General features: G+C 36.2%; 1 pseudogene; it reads left to right on the forward strand.

The window, feature by feature from the left end:
* The first annotated feature begins 10256 nt into the window (after positions 1-10256).
* LOC115295299 lies at positions 10257-10786 on the forward strand (annotated as a pseudogene).
* Positions 10787-11711: the final 925 nt, after the last annotated feature.

Here is an 11711-nt window from a genome sequence, read left to right on the forward strand (position 1 = left end):
TTTTCCTTGGCTTTTCAAAGGCTGTCTTCTCTCTCTACTTAAGTAGTCTTCCCTCTACATTACCCTATGTTCAAATTTCCCCTTTTAAAAGGTTACTGGTCACTCTATCTTTATAGAGAGATAAGGCTAAAGGTCACATTCTGAGGTACTGAGGTTTCAGACTTCAACATATTATTTGGGGGTTGGGAGAGGTGGTATGTGACATAATTCAATCCATAGAAGCTGGAATGTGAGACTTTTCTTAAAAGGACCCTATGGATGTTCACTCATCACAGTAGCACTCAGCTTCCCCAAGAATCCTATTACTAGAGCCCTGGATCCACATGGGAGCTGAGGCAGCCTGCACTGACCACTAGATTCCTCTAACCCACTCCCTGGACTACAGGATCTGTCACTCTTATCATCATCTGGTGACAATTTCTCTTTGTCCAGTGCAACAATTATGCACCAGCAGGAATCGCATCCATCTGCGCTCTAACACTTGGGGCTGCCTCATCCAATTTATTTACAGAGAGAATCTTCTTGTCTCAATCCACAGCAGAAGCAGCCATCATGTAGCAGCATATGACAGTGTACACAGAAAGTCTTTCCATCACTACCATAGTGGATTTACAGAGCACTAACAAGGTCATCAGCCATAGGGCAGTGCTAAAATACATTCTTGAAATATATAATACACAAAAGAAAGATATCTGTATTACATACATCTCTACCTATAAGGATTTTTTTTCCATGGTTCTATGCCTATATTTAATAGTCAGGGGCTTAATAAAAGACTTGAGAGTCTGCCTTCTAATTCCTAACTTGATTCCATATTTTTAATGCACTTATTAAATGAAATATGGTATGAAAGCAGTATGAAACAAGGATGGAATTACCAAAAACACAAGTCTGCTTTCTAATTTTATAGAGAGAAATCTCATTAGTCATCACACATTATATAAAATAATAAATGTTCTGTAATAACATGTAATAATATATAATGACAAGTAATATTCAGTGTTATGGTTTTCTCCATGATTTCTAAGGTCATAGCTGAAAAACTCAAAAGGAAGTTTGAGTGTAATTTGCTTCCCCTCTTGCAGTAATATTATTAGACACACTTTGAACACAAATTTCATGAGTTCTGCAAATTAAACCAAATTTAGTCCCTAGTTCAAACTAAGTTAATACAAGTCTGACAGGACAGGAAGTGAGTAGGGTGAAGAAAGTATCTGAAATCAGTTGAATTACAGAATCATTTCATCACTGCAGTGATGATTCTGATGTATCAAATTCTAGCTGGGAGGGAGAGTCAGTAACCTTGTTAACTATTCTCAGATCATCAGTGCTCCTGTAGACAAAAAAACCTCATAAAATGCTGATAATCTTTAAATGGCATATTCAAATGTTAGAAAAAATATAATTATTTCCTTGTACTAAAGTGGCTATGTCACCGCATCTCAATATAGATGAAAATATGAGAGAAGACCAAGGAAGTGAAATGTAAATTGTTACAGAATTGTAGTGGTTTCCAAATTAAGATACATGTAAAAAATTAGAAATCTTTGGTTTGGCAGATAAAGCCAAAGAGCTAATAAGATTAAATTCCCTAAAAAAATAATAAATGTGATTATTCTGGAAAATGGAACTTATGCCCTCTCCCACCCTCCACTAAAGACTGGCTACATCCAAAAGGAATGTTACTCCCTGTTACTGATATTATGTTGATTATAAGAAATACTCTGAAAATATCTCTTGATTCCATAAATATAGTCATTCTCTATTCTCATTTTTCCTTTGTACAATTCAAGATGGTGGTTGGATATATTCATCCAAGCCTATGTTTACTACACAGCCAGGCTGGTTTCATTTTCCTGAGACATAGTCATCTACATTTTTGTTTGTGAGTTTTTCTCCAGCTATCCTAGTACCCTACAACACTAGGGTATTTCCTTTAAGAATGGCAAACTCCCCTTTAATCACATAGAAATTTTCTAAAACTTTCTTCCCCTTCTTTTGTACCATTGCCTTGTATAAAGGTTAAATTCTCCCTTATTCATTCCAACTTTCTTCTTCTCTTTAAAATTTTTTTCAATTATTTATTTTGAGAGATAAAGCACAAGCAGGGAAGGGACAGAGAGAGAGGGAGAGGGAATCCTAAGCAGCCTTCTCACTGTCAGTGAGCCTGATGTGGGGCTCGAACTCACTAACCATGAGATTATGACCTGAGCCAACATCAGGCACTTCACTAACTGAGCCACCCAGGGGCCCTTCCTTCTTCTGTTCTTGTCAAACTTCTTGAAAGAATAGTTTATATGGGTTATGGCCACCAATTTCATTTCTACAACTTCATCCAGACCCTAACCTGCTACCTGCTTCATTTTTTTAATACTCCCTTGAAATGTTATACATTATGGCCATTAGTGACCTAATTACCAACTCTAATACCTATATTCAGATCATCCCCTTTCTCCTTGAAAATACATATGTAATGGTTTCCAGAATAAGATTCTTCCTTAAATTTTCAATTATACTTTTGACTCTTTCCCCATGTTCTGAGTCCTCTTCTCTTCCCACTCATAAATTCCCATCTACATGCATATTACTTTCAAACACTTATGTCCTTGTCCTGACTTTCTTGTTTATTTATTTATTTTTTAACATTTATTTATTTTGAGAGACAGAGAGAGACAGATCATGAGCAGGGGAGGGGCAGAAAGAGAGGAAGACACAGAATCTGAAGCAGGCTCCACGCTCTGAGCTGTCAGCACAGAGCCTGATGCGGGCCTCGAACCCATGAACTGTGAGATCATGACCTGGGCCAAAGTAGGATGCTTAACTGACTGAGCCACCCAGGTGCTCCTGTCCTGCCTTTCTTCTAAATGTAGAATTATATTTTGGGGGGGCAGCTGGATGGCTCAGGTTAAGCATCCAACTCTTGATTTCAGCTCCAGTCATGATCTCACAGTCATGAGATTGAGCCACACATGGGACTCCTCACAGGGAATGGAGCCTGTTCAGGATTCTCTCTTTCCCTCTCTCTCTACCCCTCTCCTTTTTGCATGTACACACTCTTTCTCAAAAAAATATACACATATACATAAATCTATAATTATATTTTTTAAATTCTTTCACAGTATTGATTATACTGCATTGTAATTGTCTATTTACAATCTGTGATGTTCAATATAGTCTAATTCCCTTAAAGCAGATACCATATCTTCTTTTCCTCCTTTAAATTTTCTTCCTTCATTGTCCAACAGGTCATCAGAGTAAGTCAGCCTACACAGGTAAGTTTTATGAGAAGAGGACATCTGACCAAACACTGGAAGAAAGTGAAAGAATGAGGTTCATGGATATCCAGGTAAGAGTATTCCAGGCAGAGGGAATAGCCAATGTGTAAGACCTAAGTTATAAGTGTGCCTGGTGTGTTCATAGAACACCACAGAAACCAGTGTGCCTAGAGTAGAGTATTTGGGTAGGAGATAAAGTCAGAGAGCCAACAGGCAGCAAAGGTCTTACAAGGGTGCATAAGGGCTTTGAATCTTTCTCTGAGTGAAAGTGGGAGCCACGGAGAGGTTTGAGGCACAGAAGGACCATAATCTGAGCCACCAAGCCACACCCCAAAACTATGTGTATCTGTGTGTTTTTAAATCACTCAGGTGCTATATCAAATATGCTACATCTAGGTGCTCCATCAAAACTGTAGGGAGACAAGAATGGCAGCAAGGAGATTAGTTTGCAGTTTTTGCAAAAGTCTAGGCAAGAAATGATGGTGCTCTGACAGAGATGGCAGTAATGATGGTGATATTAAATGGACAGGTTCAGATTACATTTTGAAAATAGAATTAGTTAGATTTTTCTGACAGATGAAAAGAAGGGGTCAAGGATGAGACAAAAATGTTTGCTCAGAGAACTCTAAGGATAGAGCTTCCATTACCTGAGATGGTTTCAAGGAAGAAAATATAATAATCAGATGGGTAAAATGGGTTGCTACGGATGCTAGATAAGGGCCGCTTTGAGGGAGAAAGACTAGGATTAGGTTGTGACAAGTCATCAAGTTATTGTAGTAGGCTAGGAAAGAGATAATTAGAGTTTATTTGTTTATTTTGGGGGAAGGAGGAGCAGAGAAAGAGAAAATCCCAAGCACACCCCCACTATCAGTGCAGATATGAGGCTCGATCCCATGAACCATAGGATCACAACCAGAGCCAAGACCAAGAGTGAGACACTTAACTGACTGAGCCACCAAAGCATCCCCAAGAAAGAGATAATTAGAGTCTGCCCTAGATCAAGGATAGCTGAGATCAGATGATAGAACAGATTCAAGTAATATTGGACAGAAAACTATTTTCTATATTTATAGATAACTATAGCAAAAAGGAGTCATGTTGAAGGATATACACTTGAAATTTTAATTTTAAAAAATAAAAAAAATCTAGCTCAATAGAATTTGTAAATTCTGTCTGCATGAGAATTTAAGTGATACATATCCTTTTTAATATGCTGGCTTAGAACCATTTTGCTTGGCCAGTTATTTTTTATTTTTTTAAGAACTTTTAACATATATTTGGTGAAAAATTATCCTCCAAGGAAGACGATAAAAGAAAAAAATTTAATTAAAATGATGGCAATCATCACCAAATATTCACTGAGAATCTATAATATTTCAAAATAGTGATTTATGAATTCCAGGGAATACAATAAAATGCATTTGACCTCTACTTTTTAAAGTAAACTTTTTATTCAAGTATAATATCCATAAAGATAAGTATGCAAATCTTAAATATACATCTCAATGAAGTTTTACAATGTGAACATATCCATGTAACCAGCACCCAGGTGTTGATTACATGACCAGCTCCCAAAACTCCCTCTAGTTCCCTTAGGTCATTATTGGTCCCTGAGGGTAATCAGTTTCCTGATCTCCATTCCCACAAAAAAGCTTTACCAGTTTTCGAGTTTTATGTAAATGAAATAATACAAGTAGTACTCTTTGTATCTGGCTTCTTTCACTTGACATTATGTTTGTGAGATTTGGTTGTATTATTCCATGTATTCCATTCATTCTCATTCCTTTATATATTTCAATTGTTTGAAATTCACATAGTTCATTTATGCAATATAATGCTGATGGACATTTGTGTTATTCCCAGTTTTAAGCTATTATGAGTAGCACTTCTAGGAACATTCTTGTAGTGTCCTTATTTCTATATCTAGATAACTATAAATATCTATATGAAGAGATTAGATATATAGATATAGATATCTATAGATATCTAGATATACTTATAGATATAGAGATAGATATAAGTCTGCTGGTTATATACTGAGAGTAGAATTCCTAGGTTATAAGTTCTGTGTCTCTTCGACTTTGATAGACACACCAAACAATTTTCTAGAATGTTTGTTACACTGCCTTTATTTTATCTGTTTAAATGTTTAGAAAATGCTCTGTTCTAGAACTGGTTTGACCTTTTCAGAGAATAGCTTGACCATACACCAAAAATGTTGTTATTGCAAGCTGTGCATCTGAATAGGTTACAAAAGATTCTGACTATATAGGAAACTATTTTAGAAATTTAGTTCACACAAGATATAGTAAGGGAAATGAAAAAGGTAAGGAAAAGATAAACAATATGCAGTAATAATTATAATGGTTAAGAGCAGCTACTGGCTCCCCACATGAAGGAGACAAGAAGTTCCTACAGAAGAAAGATGAAGCTTCTTTTCCCCCAAATGCCCTACCATGGGTGTCCTTGTGTCTCATTGGGCCAAATGCCTACCTCTGAACTGAGCCAAATGTCTAGCCATTCTGAAGACTGGAATGAGGTTAAGTTACCAACTGGAGTAGCTATGTTATGTTTAACATGCTGTTTAGTGCCATATCCTCAGCTCTCAACACAATACTTGGCATAGAGTAGGTGCTGAGTATATATTTGTCAAATGAATACATAAACAAATTATTAATAGAAGTAACCACTGGAAAACATCGAACTGGGAAAGATGAGCGTGAAGATTTATGCTACTGACCTAATCACACCATAAAACTGTACTCTGTCTCTTTGTTGTTTAGTTACATGTGTGATCTGTAATCAGCTAGGTCATCCTGCCCTTCAGGCTTCAAATGAGTTGGCTCAAACCACCATCACCTATGTCCTGGGAAAGCCAACGTTTACACAAATCCCTGCTGAGAATCTTGGAAGAATTTCCATTTTTGTTCATCACTGATGGTTTCATCCTCTCAGATCTTTTGCATTAGTTCATCTTGTGAATTATCTTGCCATTTTCTGTATGCTCTCTTTTTCCTACACTGTGTGGTCTTGTACTGAACACCAAGTCAATTCCTGTCTATCTTTAAAATACCACCAATGCAGAATATTATGTGCAGCAAATTTTTAAGAAGGCTTAAATCAGTAGAGGAAACGTATATCCTTGAACCCAGAAAACTTAAAACTGACTAGTGGACTGCTTTTTAAAAAATGTCTCTCAGACATTTTGGCACCAGGAATCTCACTAGTTACTCTTTTTCAGTAGATACTTTTCTCCATGAATTCCCACCTTCCAATTGCTCAGTCTTCCTTTCCTTGATCCATCTTCTCTCCTTCTATTCTTTCAAATACTTGTTAACTTTATATGCAAAAAGTTTTAATTTTCTGGATTGGTCTATTCCACAGCTCTCCATTTCCTACCTTCCATTCTTTCTACCCTAGCATAGATCTGTCATACAACAACCAGAGCAATCTTCTGCAAATGTAAATCTCCTGCTCCAACCCCCTCAATAGCATCCCTCATGCTTGAATTGAAACACAATGCCCTTGCCAGCCCTACCAAGCCTTACATACTCTGACCCCTGTTTCCTCTTACACTTCATTGCCTCTACTCTCCTTCTTACCTACTATCTCCATTGCCCTGGTTTGCTTGTTATTCCTTAAACATGTTAAGTTAATTCCGCTCTAGGGTAGTTATCCTTGATGCCTTCTTCAGCTTAGATCTTTATAGTTTTGTCTCATCCATCATCCAGGAATGAGTTGACTCAAACCACTGCTCAAATGCTACTTCCTCAAGAAGCCTTTACAGAATTACCTATAGAAAGTAGCAACCTCCTTCCATTTTCTCTATAGCTCTTACCATTATTTGTGACCATTTTTAAAAATTTATTGTATGTATGTATGTATGTCTTCCTCAACCAGAACCAATTTACCATGAGGGTAGAGAATTTCCTGCCTTGTTTACTTGTATATTTCAGGGCCTAAAAATGTGCATGCAAGCATACACTACATATTTGTTGAACAAAGAAATTGAGTAAAAGAATACCTTTATGTCACTCTCTCCTTACTGAACTTATAGTTGGACTTCAAATTCTACATCAGATCAATTAATATGACTGACGACAACAACAAAAATACAAAGAACAATTGTGAAGACATGCTTCTTGACTTCATACTATACTACAAAGCTAAAATAATCAAAATGGTATGGTATTGGCACAAAAACAGACACCTAGATCAATGGAACAGAATAGAGAGCTCTGAAATAAACCCATGCGTATATGGTCAATTAATTTAATAACAAAGGGGGCCATAATATACAATGATGAAAGGACAATCTCTTCAATAAATGTTGTTGGAAAAACTGGACAGCCACATGCAAAAGAATGAAACTGGACCACTGTCTTACATCATACACAAAAATAAACCCAATATGGATTAAAGACTAAAACAGAAGACCTGTAACAATAAAACTCCAAGAGTAAAACATGGCAGTAAGCCCCTTGACATCAATCTTTGCAATGATTTTTTGGATTCGACACAAGGAGAAAAGACAACAAAAGCAAAAATAAACAAGTGGGACTACATCAAACTAAAAGGCTTCTGCACAGCACAGGAAACCATCAACAAAATGAAAAGGCGGCCTACTGAATGGGAGAATTATTTGCAAATCATATACCTGATAAAGAGTTAGTATCTAAAATATATAAGAAACTCATACAATTCAATAGCAAAAAAAATATGATTAAAAAATGGGCAGAGGATTTTGAATAGATATTTTCCAAAGAAGGCATATAGGTAGTCAACAGCAGGTACGTGAAGAGGTGATCAATGTCACTGATCATCAGAGAAATACAAGTCAAAACCACAATGAGATATCACCTCATACATCTTTATTTTTTATTTTTAAAATTCAATTTAAAAAAATAATTTATTACCAAGTTGGTTTCCATATAACACCCAGTGCTCTTCCCCACAAGTGCCCCTCTCCATGACGATTACACCCCTTCCCCTTCCTCCCTCCCTCTTCAGCCCTCAGTTTGTTTTCAATATTCAAGGGTCTCTCATGATTTGCCTCCCTCCCTCTCCCTAACTCTTTCCTCCCCCTTTCCCCTTCCCATGGCACCCCAGTTAGGTCTCTCCTGTTAGACCTATGAGTGAAAACATATGGTATCTGTCCTTCTCTGCCTGACTTATTTCACTTAGCATGACTCCCTCGAGGTCCATCCACTTTGCTACAAATGGCCAGATTTCATTCTTTCTCATTGCCATGTAGCACTCCATTGTGTGTGTGTGTGTGTATATATATATATATCACATCTTCTTTATTCATTCATCAGTTGATGGACATTTAGGCTCTTTCCATGATTTGGCTATTGTTGAAAGTGCTGCTAATACATCTTTAGAATGGCTATTATCAAAAAGATAAGAAATAACAAGTGTTGCTGAGGATGTGGAGAAAAGGAAATCCATGAGCATTGCTGGTGTAAATGTAAACTGGTACAGCCACTATGGAAAACAGTATGTAGTTTTCTAAGAAATTAAAAAAAAGAGCTACCTATGACACAGTCATTCCATTCTGGGTATTTATTCAAAGGAAATGAAAACACTAACTTTTATGGAAGCAACCTAAGTTCCCATTGATAGACAAATTTTTAAAAATGTGGTATTATATATATTTACAATGGAATATTATCTAGCCATTAAAAAAGAAGAAAATCTTGCCCTTTGTGACAACATGCATAAACCTTAAGGGCATTAAGGTAAGGCAGAAAAGACAAATACCATGTAATCTCATTTCTATTCGAATCTAGAAACAAAACAAAACAAACAAGAAACCAAGTTCATAGACATGGAAAACAGATTAGTGTTTGCCAAGGGTAGAAAGTAGGAGATGGGTGAAATGGGTTCAGTTATCAAATAAATCATGAGGATATAATGTACAACATGGTGGCTGCAGTTAATAATGCTGTATTGTATATTTGAAAGTTGCTAAGAGAGTAAATCTTAAAAGTCCTTACCACAAGAAAAATAATTTGTAACTATGCAGAGTGATGGATATTAAACTAGACTTACTGTGGTAATCATTTTGCAACATATAAGAATGTTGAATGATTATATCATACACCTTAAGCTTGTATAATGTTACATGTCAATTATATCTCAATTTAAAAGAAAAGGACCTTAGAAAATGTTACTACCAAAACTGTAATACAAAAATGCTGAAGGAAGTTTTTCAGGCAAAAGGAAATGATGTCAGATGATAATTTGGATCTATGCAAAAGCAAACGAAGAGCTCTGCAAATGGTGAACATATGAATAAATAGAAAACATTTCTTCTTGGTTTGAAACTTCATTAGCAGATAATTGACTAATGCAAAAATGATAATAATGATTTTTCAAGTTTACAGGGCAGTTGGCCCTTGAATAACATGGGTTTGAACTGCACAGGTCTACTTTTCTAGACTTTTTAGATGAACACAGTACTGTAAATATATCTTCTCTTCTTTATGATTTTCTTTTTTTGTTTTTAAGTTTATTTATCTTGAGAGAGACAGAGAGAGAAAGCATGTGTGCAAGTGGGGGGGGGGGGACAGAGAGAGAGGGAGAGAGAGAATCCCAAGCAGGCTCCATGCTGTCAGCTCAGAGCCCGGCACAGGGCTCCATGTCATGTACTGTGAGATGATGTCCTGAGCCGAGATCAAGAGTCAGACACTTAACCGACAAAGTAACCCAGGTGCCCCTTTTTAAGACTTTTTTTCATGACATTTTCATTTTCTAGCTTACTTTATAGTAAGAATACAGTATATAATACATAATAGCATACAAACTATGTGTTAATTGATTATTTATGCGATCAGTAAGGCTTCCAGTTAACAGTAGACTGTTAGAAATTAAGTCAAGGTAATCAGAAGTTATACATGAAATCTGGACTATGCAGGGGTTCAGTGCCTCTAATCCCACATTGTTCAAGGGTCAACTGTATATGTGAAAGTAAAATGTATGACAAAAAATAACAACCTTCTGGTAATTATTGATCCTAGGGCTGACTACCCTCTTACAGGTCTTATGTTAACCTTCCTACCATCGCTCTGTGTAATGTTGTCTCTCCTCCTTGCCATATGGACACTGCCATCCCTTTTAACAACAAGGGAGCTCCCTCAGTGGATCTGATGTGGTGGATGCTGGCCAGGGGAAGTTCTGTGTATTCATAGCATGCACTACTTTCCATGAACACCCGTGGATCTCTACTTCTACAGAGATCCTGCTGAGATTAAAAAGGATGAGCAGGTACTGTTGAAATGGTTATGACTGAGGAGGAATTTCAAGGTGAATGGACGGCTCCAGCTCCTGAGTTCACTGCTACTCAACCTGAAGTTGCAGACTGGTCTGAAGGCATGCAGGTGCCCTCTGGGGCTATTCAGCAGTTCCCTACTGAAGACTGGAGCACTCAGCTTTCTACTGAAGACTGGTCTGCAGCTCCCACTACTCAGGCCACGGAATTTATTGGAAAAATCACTGAGTGGTCTTAAGCAGCTTTTCCACAAAGGCAAACAAAATGGAAATAAGGTTGATGGAAAATAAATAATTTCTAAAAAAAGAGAGAGAAAAGAAAAGAAAGATGGAACAGCTATATTAATATCCTAAAAATAGATTTTAATGCAAAGAATAGCACCAGGAATGAAGAAGGTAATTTCACAATGAGGGGTAAATTTATCAAGAGGACACAAAAATACTAAATATATATGCACTTAAAAAGATGGCTTCAAAGTACTAAAACAATATAATACATATGAAACAAAACTGTTATAACTGAAGGGAGAAAAAAAATCCAAAATTGTAGTTGGAGAATTCAACAGCTCTCTTTCAATAGTTGAGAGGACAAGTATACAGAAAACAATACAAATGTAAAAGATGTCAATAATTACCAAAATTTTTACCTAACTGACATTTACAAAACACTCCACCCAACAACAGCAGAAAATTACATATTCTTTTCAAGTGCATACAGAATCTTCACCAAGAAAGGATATATTCTGGATTAGAAAATAATTCTCATAATTTTAAATCAATTAAAATCATAAAAAGTGTATCCTTTGACCATAATTATATTTAAAAGCAATAATAGATAGCTCTATGGAAAATCTACAAAGACTTGGAAATCAATCAACATACTTCAAACAAACTATGAGTCAAAGAAGAATTCACAGGTGAAATTGGAAAATATCCTGAGATTAATAAAAACAAAAAATCAATATACCTAAGGTTGAGGGATGCAACTAACACAGTGCTTAAAGGTTAATTTAGAGCATTCGCTACTTGTATTAGAAAAAGAGTAAAGATTTCAAATAAATAATCTAAATGTCTACTAGAAAAAGAAGAGTAAATTAAGCAACAAGTTAACAAATGAAAATAACAAGCAGACCAGATATCAATGATATAAAAAAACAGTAAAAC

Source organism: Suricata suricatta, chromosome 7 (genome assembly GCF_006229205.1).
Source record: "Suricata suricatta isolate VVHF042 chromosome 7, meerkat_22Aug2017_6uvM2_HiC, whole genome shotgun sequence".
Taxonomy (NCBI): domain Eukaryota; kingdom Metazoa; phylum Chordata; class Mammalia; order Carnivora; family Herpestidae; genus Suricata; species Suricata suricatta.